General features: G+C 44.2%; 1 long non-coding RNA gene across 1 annotated transcript in view; it reads left to right on the top strand.

Annotated features, from left to right (window-relative positions):
• LOC135058227 (uncharacterized) overlaps window positions 1-13,168 on the top strand; it is a 120,630-nt gene extending 107,462 nt beyond the window's left edge. Inside the window, exon 3 of the long non-coding RNA XR_010244693.1 lies at window positions 12,305-13,168. This is a non-coding gene — a long non-coding RNA (uncharacterized LOC135058227). The remainder of the gene's footprint in view (window positions 1-12,304) is intronic.
• Window positions 13,169-13,439: the final 271 nt, after the last annotated feature.

Below are 13,439 nucleotides of genomic sequence, written 5' to 3'. Positions count from 1 at the left end.
CACCGACAGCGGCACTCAACAATACGTGTATAAGTCACAGAGAATGATGCACTGCGGATCACTTTCACCGACAGCGGCACTCAACAATACGTGTATAAGTCACAGAGAATGATGCACTGCGGATCACTTTCACCTATAGCGTCACTCAACAATACGTGTATAAGTCACAGAGAATGATGCACTGTGGATCACTTTCACCGACAGCGTCACTCAAGAATACATGTATAAGTCACAGAGAATGATGCACTGCGGATCACTTTCACCGACAGCGTCACTCAAGAATACGTGTAAAAGTCACAGAGAATGATGCACTGCGGATCACTTTCACCGACAGCGTCACTCAAGAATACATGTATAAGTCACAGAGAATGATGCACTGTGAATCACTTTCACCAACAGCATCACTCAACAATACGTGTATAAGTCACAGAGAATGATGCACTGTGGATCACTTTCACCAACAGCATCACTCAACAATACGTGTATAAGTCACAGAGAATGATGCACTGTGGATCACTTTCACCAACAGCATCACTCAACAATACGTGTATAAGTCACAGAGAATGATGCACTGTGGATCACTTTCACCGACAGCGTCACTCAACAATACGTGTATAAGTCATAGAGAATGATGCACTGCGGATCACTTTCACCAACAGCATCACTCAACAATACGTGTATAAGTCACAGAGAATGATGCACTGTGGATCACTTTCACCAACAGCATCACTCAACAATACGTGTATAAGTCACAGAGAATGGTGCACTGTGGATCACTTTCACCGACAGCGTCACTCAACAATATGTGTATAAGTCATAGAGAATGATGCACTGCGGATCACTTTCACCTATAGCGTCACTCAACAATACGTGTATAAGTCACAGAGAATGATGCACTGCGGATCACTTTCACCGACAGCGTCACTCAAGAATACATGTATAAGTCACAGAGAATGATGCACTGCGGATCACTTTCACCGACAGCGTCACTCAAGAATACGTGTATAAGTCACAGAGAATGATGCACTGCGGATCACTTTCACCGACAGCGTCACTCAAGAATACATGTATAAGTCACAGAGAATGATGCACTGCGGATCACTTTCACCGACAGCGTCACTCAAGAATACATGTATAAGTCACAGAGAATGATGCACTGCGGATCACTTTCACAGACAGCGTCACTCAACAATATGTGTATAAGTCACAGAGAATGATGCACTGTGGATCACTTTCACCGACAGCGTCACTCAACAATACGTGTATAAGTCACAGAGAATGATGCACTGTGGATCACTTTCACAGACAGCGTCACTCAACAATACGTGTATAAGTCACAGAGAATGATGCACTGTGAATCACTTTCACCAACAGCATCACTCAACAATACGTGTACAAGTCACAGAGAATGATGCACTGCGGATCACTTTCACCGACAGCGTCACTCAAGAATACATGTATAAGTCACAGAGAATGATGCACTGCGGATCACTTTCACAGACAGCGTCACTCAACAATATGTGTATAAGTCACAGAGAATGATGCACTGTGGATCACTTTCACCGACAGCGTCACTCAACAATACGTGTATAAGTCACAGAGAATGATGCACTGTGGATCACTTTCACAGACAGCGTCACTCAACAATACGTGTATAAGTCACAGAGAATGATGCACTGTGAATCACTTTCACCAACAGCATCACTCAACAATACGTGTACAAGTCACAGAGAATGATGCACTGCGGATCACTTTCACCGACAGCGTCACTCAAGAATACATGTATAAGTCACAGAGAATGATGCACTGCGGATCATTTTCACAGACAGCGTCACTCAACAATACGTGTATAAGTCACAGAGAATGATGCACTGTGAATCACTTTCACCAACAGCATCACTCAACAATACGTGTATAAGTCACAGAGAATGATGCACTGTGGATCACTTTCACCGACAGCGTCACTCAACAATATGTGTATTAGTCATAGAGAATGATGCACTGCGGATCACTTTCACCTATAGCGTCACTCAACAATACGTGTATAAGTCACAGAGAATGATGCACTGTGGATCACTTTCACCGACAGCGTCACTCAAGAATACATGTATAAGTCACAGAGAATGATGCACTGCGGATCACTTTCACCGACAGCGTCACTCAAGAATACGTGTAAAAGTCACAGAGAATGATGCACTGCGGATCACTTTCACCGACAGCGTCACTCAAGAATACATGTATAAGTCACAGAGAATGATGCACTGCGGATCACTTTCACCGACAGCGTCACTCAAGAATACATGTATAAGTCACAGAGAATGATGCACTGTGAATCACTTTCACCAACAGCATCACTCAACAATACGTGTATAAGTCACAGAGAATGATGCACTGTGGATCACTTTCACCGACAGCGTCACTCAACAATATGTGTATAAGTCACAGAGAATGATGCACTGTGGATCACTTTTACAGACAGCGTCACTCAACAATACGTGTATAAGTCACAGAGAATGATGCACTGTGAATCACTTTCACCAACAGCATCACTCAACAATACGTGTATAAGTCACAGAGAATGATGCACTGCGGATCACTTTCACCGACAGCGTCACTCAAGAATACATGTATAAGTCACAGAGAATGATGCACTGCGGATCACTTTCACCGACAGTATCACTCAACAATACGTGTATAAGTCACAGAGAATGATGCACTGCGGATCACTTTCACAGACAGTATCACTCAACAATACGTGTATAAGTCACAGAGAATGATGCACTGTGGATCACTTTCACCGACAGCGTCACTCAACAATACGTGTATAAGTCACAGAGAATGATGCACTGCGGATCACTTTCACCGACAGTATCACTCAACAATACGTGTATAAGTCACAGAGAATGATGCACTGCAGATCACTTTCACCGACAGTATCACTCAACAATACGTGTATAAGTTACAGAGAATGATGCACTGCGGATCACTTTCACAGACAGTATCACTCAACAATACGTGTATAAGTCACAGAGAATGATGCACTGTGGATCACTTTCACCGACAGCGTCACTCAACAATACGTGTATAAGTCACAGAGAATGATGCACCGTGGATCACTTTCACCGACAGCGTCACTCAACAATACGTGTATAAGTCACAGAGAATGATGCACTGTGGATCACTTTCACCGACAGCGTCACTCAACAATATGTGTATAAGTCACAGAGAATGATGCACCGTGGATCACTTTCACCGACAGCGTCACTCAACAATACGTGTATAAGTCACAGAGAATGATGCACTGTGGATCACTTTCACCGACAGCGTCACTCAACAATATGTGTATTAGTCACAGAGAATGATGCACTGCGGATCACTTTCACCGACAGCGACACTCAACAGTACGTGTATAAGTCATAGAGAATGATGCACTGCGGATCACTTTCACCGACAGCGTCACTCAACAATATGTGTATAAGTCATAGAGAATGATGCACTGCGGATCACTTTCACCTATAGCGTCACTCAACAATACGTGTATAAGTCACAGAGAATGATGCACTGCGGATCACTTTCACCGACAGCGTCACTCAACAATACGTGTATAAGTCACAGAGAATGATGCACTGCGGATCACTTTCACCGACAGCGTCACTCAACAATACGTGTATAAGTCACAGAGAATGATGCACTGTGAATCACTTTCACCGACAGCGTCACTCAACAATACGTGTATAAGTCACAGAGAATGATGCACTGCGGATCACTTTCACCGACAGCGTCACTCAACAATACGTGTATAAGTCACAGAGAATGATGCACCGTGGATCACTTTCACCGACAGCGTCACTCAACAATACGTGTATAAGTCACAGAGACTGATGCACTGTGGATCACTTTCACCGACAGCATCACTCAACAATACGTGTATAAGTCACAGAGAATGATGCACTGCGGATCACTTTCACCGACAGCATCACTCAACAATACGTGTATAAGTCACAGAGTATGATGCACCGTGGATCACTTTCACCGACAGCGTCACTCAACAATACGTGTATAAGTCACAGAGAATGATGCACTGCGGATCACTTTCACCGACAGTATCACTCAACAATACGTGTATAAGTCACAGAGAATGATGCACTGCGGATCACTTTCACAGACAGTATCACTCAACAATACGTGTATAAGTCACAGAGAATGATGCACTGTGGATCACTTTCACCGACAGCGTCACTCAACAATACGTGTATAAGTCACAGAGAATGATGCACCGTGGATCACTTTCACCGACAGCGTCACTCAACAATACGTGTATAAGTCACAGAGAATGATGCACTGTGGATCACTTTCACCGACAGTATCACTCAACAATACATGTATAAGTCACAGAGAATGATGCACTGTGGATCACTTTCACCGACAGTATCACTCAACAATACATGTATAAGTCACAGAGAATGATGCACTGTGGATCACTTTCACCGACAGTATCACTCAACAATACATGTATAAGTCACAGAGAATGATGCACTGTGGATCACTTTCACCGACAGTATCACTCAACAATACATGTATAAGTCACAGAGAATGATGCACTGTGGATCACTTTCACCGACAGCGTCACTCAACAATACGTGTATAAGTCACAGAGAATGATGCACTGTGGATCACTTTCACCGACAGCGTCACTCAACAATACGTGTATAAGTCACAGAGAATGATGCACTGCGGATCACTTTCACCGACAGCGTCACTCAACAATACATGTATAAGTCACAGAGAATGATGCACTGTGGATCACTTTAACCGACAGCGTCACTCAACAATACGTGTATAAGTCACAGAGAATGATGCACTGTGGATCACTTTCACCGACAGCGTCACTCAACAATACGTGTATAAGTCACAGAGAATGATGCACCGTGGATCACTTTCACCGACAGCGTCACTCAACAATACGTGTATAAGTCACAGAGAATGATGCACTGTGGATCACTTTCACCGACAGCGTCACTCAACAATACGTGTATAAGTCACAGAGAATGATGCACCGTGGATCACTTTCACCGACAGCGTCACTCAACAATACGTGTATAAGTCACAGAGAATGATGCACTGTGGATCACTTTCACCGACAGCGTCACTCAACAATACGTGTATAAGTCACAGAGAATGATGCACCGTGGATCACTTTCACCGACAGCGTCACTTAACAATACGTGTATAAGTCACAGAGAATGATGCACCGTGGATCACTTTCACCGACAGCGTCACTCAACAATACGTGTATAAGTCACAGAGAATGATGCACTGCGGATCACTTTCACCGACAGCGTCACTCAACAATACGTGTATAAGTCACAGAGAATGATGCACTGCGGATCACTTTCACCGACAGCGTCACTCAACAATACGTGTATAAGTCACAGAGAATGATGCACTGCGGATCACTTTCACCGACAGCGTCACTCAACAGTACGTGTATAAGTCATAGAGAATGATGCACTGCGGATCACTTTCACCGACAGCGTCACTCAACAATATGTGTATAAGTCATAGAGAATGATGCACTGCGGATCACTTTCACCTATAGCGTCACTCAACAATACGTGTATAAGTCACAGAGAATGATGCACTGCGGATCACTTTCACCGACAGCGTCACTCAACAATATGTGTATTAGTCACAGAGAATGATGCACTGCGGATCACTTTCACCGACAGCGACACTCAACAGTACGTGTATAAGTCATAGAGAATGATGCACTGCGGATCACTTTCACCGACAGCGTCACTCAACAATATGTGTATAAGTCATAGAGAATGATGCACTGCGGATCACTTTCACCTATAGCGTCACTCAACAATACGTGTATAAGTCACAGAGAATGATGCACTGCGGATCACTTTCACCGACAGCGTCACTCAACAATACGTGTATAAGTCACAGAGAATGATGCACTGCGGATCACTTTCACCGACAGCGTCACTCAACAATACGTGTATAAGTCACAGAGAATGATGCACTGTGAATCACTTTCACCGACAGCGTCACTCAACAATACGTGTATAAGTCACAGAGAATGATGCACTGCGGATCACTTTCACCGACAGCGTCACTCAACAATACGTGTATAAGTCACAGAGAATGATGCACCGTGGATCACTTTCACCGACAGCGTCACTCAACAATACGTGTATAAGTCACAGAGACTGATGCACTGTGGATCACTTTCACCGACAGCATCACTCAACAATACGTGTATAAGTCACAGAGAATGATGCACTGCGGATCACTTTCACCGACAGCATCACTCAACAATACGTGTATAAGTCACAGAGTATGATGCACCGTGGATCACTTTCACCGACAGCGTCACTCAACAATACGTGTATAAGTCACAGAGAATGATGCACTGCGGATCACTTTCACCGACAGTATCACTCAACAATACGTGTATAAGTCACAGAGAATGATGCACTGCGGATCACTTTCACAGACAGTATCACTCAACAATACGTGTATAAGTCACAGAGAATGATGCACTGTGGATCACTTTCACCGACAGCGTCACTCAACAATACGTGTATAAGTCACAGAGAATGATGCACCGTGGATCACTTTCACCGACAGCGTCACTCAACAATACGTGTATAAGTCACAGAGAATGATGCACTGTGGATCACTTTCACCGACAGTATCACTCAACAATACATGTATAAGTCACAGAGAATGATGCACTGTGGATCACTTTCACCGACAGTATCACTCAACAATACATGTATAAGTCACAGAGAATGATGCACTGTGGATCACTTTCACCGACAGTATCACTCAACAATACATGTATAAGTCACAGAGAATGATGCACTGTGGATCACTTTCACCGACAGTATCACTCAACAATACATGTATAAGTCACAGAGAATGATGCACTGTGGATCACTTTCACCGACAGCGTCACTCAACAATACGTGTATAAGTCACAGAGAATGATGCACTGTGGATCACTTTCACCGACAGCGTCACTCAACAATACGTGTATAAGTCACAGAGAATGATGCACTGCGGATCACTTTCACCGACAGCGTCACTCAACAATACATGTATAAGTCACAGAGAATGATGCACTGTGGATCACTTTAACCGACAGCGTCACTCAACAATACGTGTATAAGTCACAGAGAATGATGCACTGTGGATCACTTTCACCGACAGCGTCACTCAACAATACGTGTATAAGTCACAGAGAATGATGCACCGTGGATCACTTTCACCGACAGCGTCACTCAACAATACGTGTATAAGTCACAGAGAATGATGCACTGTGGATCACTTTCACCGACAGCGTCACTCAACAATACGTGTATAAGTCACAGAGAATGATGCACCGTGGATCACTTTCACCGACAGCGTCACTCAACAATACGTGTATAAGTCACAGAGAATGATGCACTGTGGATCACTTTCACCGACAGCGTCACTCAACAATACGTGTATAAGTCACAGAGAATGATGCACCGTGGATCACTTTCACCGACAGCGTCACTTAACAATACGTGTATAAGTCACAGAGAATGATGCACCGTGGATCACTTTCACCGACAGCGTCACTCAACAATACGTGTATAAGTCACAGAGAATGATGCACTGCGGATCACTTTCACCGACAGCGTCACTCAACAATACGTGTATAAGTCACAGAGAATGATGCACTGCGGATCACTTTCACCGACAGCGTCACTCAACAATACGTGTATAAGTCACAGAGAATGATGCACTGCGGATCACTTTCACCGACAGCGTCACTCAACAGTACGTGTATAAGTCATAGAGAATGATGCACTGCGGATCACTTTCACCGACAGCGTCACTCAACAATATGTGTATAAGTCATAGAGAATGATGCACTGCGGATCACTTTCACCTATAGCGTCACTCAACAATACGTGTATAAGTCACAGAGAATGATGCACTGCGGATCACTTTCACCGACAGCGTCACTCAACAATACGTGTATAAGTCACAGAGAATGATGCACTGCGGATCACTTTCACCGACAGCGTCACTCAACAATACGTGTATAAGTCACAGAGAATGATGCACTGTGAATCACTTTCACCGACAGCGTCACTCAACAATACGTGTATAAGTCACAGAGAATGATGCACTGCGGATCACTTTCACCGACAGCGTCACTCAACAATACGTGTATAAGTCACAGAGAATGATGCACCGTGGATCACTTTCACCGACAGCGTCACTCAACAATACGTGTATAAGTCACAGAGACTGATGCACTGTGGATCACTTTCACCGACAGCATCACTCAACAATACGTGTATAAGTCACAGAGAATGATGCACTGCGGATCACTTTCACCGACAGCATCACTCAACAATACGTGTATAAGTCACAGAGTATGATGCACCGTGGATCACTTTCACCGACAGCGTCACTCAACAATACGTGTATAAGTCACAGAGAATGATGCACTGCGGATCACTTTCACCGACAGTATCACTCAACAATACGTGTATAAGTCACAGAGAATGATGCACTGCGGATCACTTTCACAGACAGTATCACTCAACAATACGTGTATAAGTCACAGAGAATGATGCACTGTGGATCACTTTCACCGACAGCGTCACTCAACAATACGTGTATAAGTCACAGAGAATGATGCACCGTGGATCACTTTCACCGACAGCGTCACTCAACAATACGTGTATAAGTCACAGAGAATGATGCACTGTGGATCACTTTCACCGACAGCGTCACTCAACAATACGTGTATAAGTCACAGAGAATGATGCACTGTGGATCACTTTCACCGACAGTATCACTCAACAATACATGTATAAGTCACAGAGAATGATGCACTGTGGATCACTTTCACCGACAGTATCACTCAACAATACATGTATAAGTCACAGAGAATGATGCACTGTGGATCACTTTCACCGACAGTATCACTCAACAATACATGTATAAGTCACAGAGAATGATGCACTGTGGATCACTTTCACCGACAGTATCACTCAACAATACATGTATAAGTCACAGAGAATGATGCACTGTGGATCACTTTCACCGACAGCGTCACTCAACAATACGTGTATAAGTCACAGAGAATGATGCACTGTGGATCACTTTCACCGACAGCGTCACTCAACAATACGTGTATAAGTCACAGAGAATGATGCACTGCGGATCACTTTCACCGACAGCGTCACTCAACAATACATGTATAAGTCACAGAGAATGATGCACTGTGGATCACTTTCACCGACAGCGTCACTCAACAATACGTGTATAAGTCACAGAGAATGATGCACCGTGGATCACTTTCACCGACAGCGTCACTCAACAATACGTGTATAAGTCACAGAGAATGATGCACCGTGGATCACTTTCACCGACAGCGTCACTCAACAATACGTGTATAAGTCACAGAGAATGATGCACCGCGGATCACTTTCACCGACAGCGTCACTCAACAATACGTGTATAAGTCACAGAGAATGATGCACTGCGGATCACTTTCACCGACAGCGTCACTCAACAATACGTGTATAAGTCACAGAGAATGATGCACTGCGGATCACTTTCACCGACAGCGTCACTCAACAGTACGTGTATAAGTCATAGAGAATGATGCACTGCGGATCACTTTCACCGACAGCGTCACTCAACAATATGTGTATAAGTCATAGAGAATGATGCACTGCGGATCACTTTCACCTATAGCGTCACTCAACAATACGTGTATAAGTCACAGAGAATGATGCACTGCGGATCACTTTCACCGACAGCGTCACTCAACAATACGTGTATAAGTCACAGAGAATGATGCACTGCGGATCACTTTCACCGACAGCGTCACTCAACAATACGTGTATAAGTCACAGAGAATGATGCACCGTGGATCACTTTCACCGACAGTGTTTTGTTTTATTAGTTTATTTAAAAAAAAATGTTTTAACTCTGGGCCAAAGCCCGTGGATGGACGGAGAGCAAAACACCCCAAGGGCCCTAGATAGATGCACACAGCAGCAGTCCCTGGATGTGTACTGGCCTGGGATGATGATACAGCACAAAAATGTATTTAAAATATATTATTTTTGGTGGGCAGCGAGCAGAGCCCCCTGACAGATCAGCACTGAGCCCCTAAATCGCCCCTAAAACACAGCAGGCCTATGAGGGACAGAGCACAAATGAGAGCAGAGCACAATGTATATATATATATATATATATATATATAATGTTTTGGGGGCAACATAGCCCCCTGTCAGATCAGCAGAGCTCCTGAATCACCCCTACAACAGCAGGCCTTTGGAGGACAGAACACATGGGTGGACACAGAGCACAATGTTTTTTTAAATATATATTTATGTTTGGGGGGGCAGCAGAGCCCCCTAATAGAACAGCAGAGCCCCTAAATCACCTCTACAACAGCAGATCAATGTCGGAGTGAAGATGGCGCCGATGCACGGGGACTAATAGAATACAAAACCCGCGAGAATACGGCAGCTGGACGATGACTACATTTTTTTCAGTGGGAAGTCCAAAGTCTAAATTCGGCCACAGTGCACAAACAATGGACCCCAACATACAGTATGCGCAGAAGAGGAGATTGTGGGTTGCTTATGCAAATGCACCATTTAGGGGCATCTTATCAAAGGTGTTGTCTTGTGTGTAATTTCGGTGCTTGCATCTGTGCAGCCAAGTGTAAGACCCAACTGACGCCCACACACCCCTTATGCAGCACTAACATGAATAATCAGTGGTCAAGGGAGAGATGTACTAAGCAGGGAAAAGAGTAGAGAAGTGAGCCAGGTTGTAGATACGCCAGGCATACTCACACCAATGCTACCATTATTGTCAGAATTCATCCACCGCCACCGTCTTCCATTGTGGACCATGGGGGTAATTCAGACCTGATCGCTAGCAGGCGATTTTTGCACTGCTGCGATCAGATAGTCGCCGCCTACAGGCGGAGTGTATTTTAGCTGTGCAAGTGTGCGATCGCATGTGTAGCATATGCTGAATATCTTAGAGTGAAAAATCCAATAATTGCAGCATCTATCAACTGGTAAAACCCAGTCAATACTTGATGTTTATATGTTTGTGTGTTATATTGCTGCCAGTAATCTATGAGCAGCTCAATTATCGGGTGTAGTATGGTATGACGGCGCCCGGGCTCCCGGTGACCAGCATACCGGCGCCGGGAGCCCGACTGCCGGCATACCGACACTGTGGCGAGCGCAAAGGAGCCCCTTGCTGGCTCACTGCGCTCGCCATGCTGCGGGCACGGTGGCGCATATTTTATTCTCCCTCCAGGGGGGTCGTGGACCCCCACGAGGGAGAATAGATGTCGGTATGCCGGGTGTCGGGATTCCGGCGCCGGTATACTGTCATTCGGCATACTAAAGACCACCCCAATTATCATATTTAGGAATACGAGATAGACTCAGTGACCTCACTCTAACAGCTACATTACATGTACATGTGAGCAGTACAGCCATTTATTGAAGGCTACATTTGTATCTATTTTGAGTACAGCCATTTGTTGAAGGCTCCACAGATAGAAATCTGAATCTATTTGCAATAGATGAAGTTACAATGACATATTCTTACTATGCACAGCTGGCAGTAATAAAGGAAACACATGAGGAATCTAATGTGGCTACAATAAGTATCATGCAAAGATATTAGCATTATAGACATCACGTAATCACTGGATAAGCACTCATTTTGAAAATGGAATAATAGCATAATTTATGAACATTACTTTGCTATGATTGTTTAATGCACAGCAATAAATCCCCAAACGCTAAGACATCAATTTAATTGTGTGTGTGGAGGGTCCTCAATATCATACTGTATGGGAACCAACTAATATCGTACTCCAAGTAGTTATTACACAGATCTTAGTACCATAATCTCTGGGAATTTACAGGATATTTATCTGGATATTTAATTCAATAGACTGATTATAGTTTTACTATTATACCATATCCAGATCATTGAATCAATATCCCAGAGTATTCAGATCCATAGCAAGATACAATAAAACTAAATCAATTCAAGATACGACACAGGTAGCGAGCCTTGGTTATAATACTTCACTTTATTAAGTATTTCATTCACTGTGTGTAGTTAGTTATTATTTGGTGTATTGTATTGTCTTATTTCGTGTTTGGACAATTTTAATGGATCTATTAAAAGTTAAATTTTAAATTATCTCATGTGTGCCAACAAAGAGACATTCTTTTCTCTCTTCTTTTCGTAGCAGAGCTGTACAAACAGATCTTATGGAGTCTCTGCGCAGCCCAGGACTTACTTAGCCGCTGCGATCACATCAGCCTGTCCGGGACCGGAATTGAAGTCAGGAACCCTCCCTGCAAACACATGGACACGCCTGCGTTTTCCAAACAATCCCAGAAAACGGTCAGTTGCCACCGATAAACACCTTCTTCCTGTCAATCTCCTTGCGAACGCCCGTGCGAATGGATCCTTTGCACAAACTCATGTCTGAGCGGCGATCCGCTTTGTACCCGTGCGACACACCGGCGCATTGTGGTGCATACGCATGCGCAGTTTAGACCTGATCGCCTGCTGGGAGGCGTGGTAACACTAGTAGGGCATGGCCATGTTACAAGGGTATGAAAAGCAATTAGGTAGTGTTGGGATGCCCTTCACCTAAAACACAGTGTCTTTAAGGGGAATCAACTAGTGGGACAGCTACTAAATTGTGACAAATGGACTCGGAACGTGGGATGACATGGCAGTCCCCTCAAAATGGGACTGGGCTGCCTAAATCTGGACAGTGGGTGTTGAAGGTGGAGAGTGCTACCGCTCAGCCTCCATATTGCTCATACAGGGAGGCTTCATATCCTGTACCAAGATGGCAACCAACCTAAATACTACACATGTGCTGCGCCATCTTGTCACTGTGTTAGAGTGTCACAGTTGTAGACATTTGTCTTCCCCTTAGCACCAGAGATATTAAATTTCAACGCAATTGCCTGCATTCCTGTATTGCTATCTGCTTCCACAAACACTCACCTGCTGGCGAACTGTATGACACCCCAATCTGCTCAAGCTCCACTCCTTCTCCTTTTTAACAGTGAGTACTGTATGGCTGTACCTTCAATAAAACCTCTCCACTGGTTAAGCAACTGGGCTGTTCATTGTCTCAAGCCATCCGCTGGTGTGTACAGCAACTCTGTCACATCATCTTACCTGAACACACATACAGTATTTCCAGCAGTTAGGAGGTATGGTGTAAACCAGAGATGTGCACCGGAAATTTTTCGGGTTTTGTGTTTTGGTTATGGATTAGGTTCCGCGGCCGTGTTTTGGATTCGGACGCGTTTTGGCAAAACCTCCCTGAAATTTTTTTGTCGGATTCAGGTGTTTTTTTT

The sequence above is a fragment of the Pseudophryne corroboree genome, chromosome 3 (genome assembly GCF_028390025.1).
Source record: "Pseudophryne corroboree isolate aPseCor3 chromosome 3, aPseCor3.hap2, whole genome shotgun sequence".
NCBI classification, from domain to species: Eukaryota; Metazoa; Chordata; class Amphibia; order Anura; family Myobatrachidae; genus Pseudophryne; species Pseudophryne corroboree.
The sequence above is the reverse complement of the archived record's forward strand: the minus strand, read 5'-3'. Positions and strand labels throughout refer to the sequence as shown.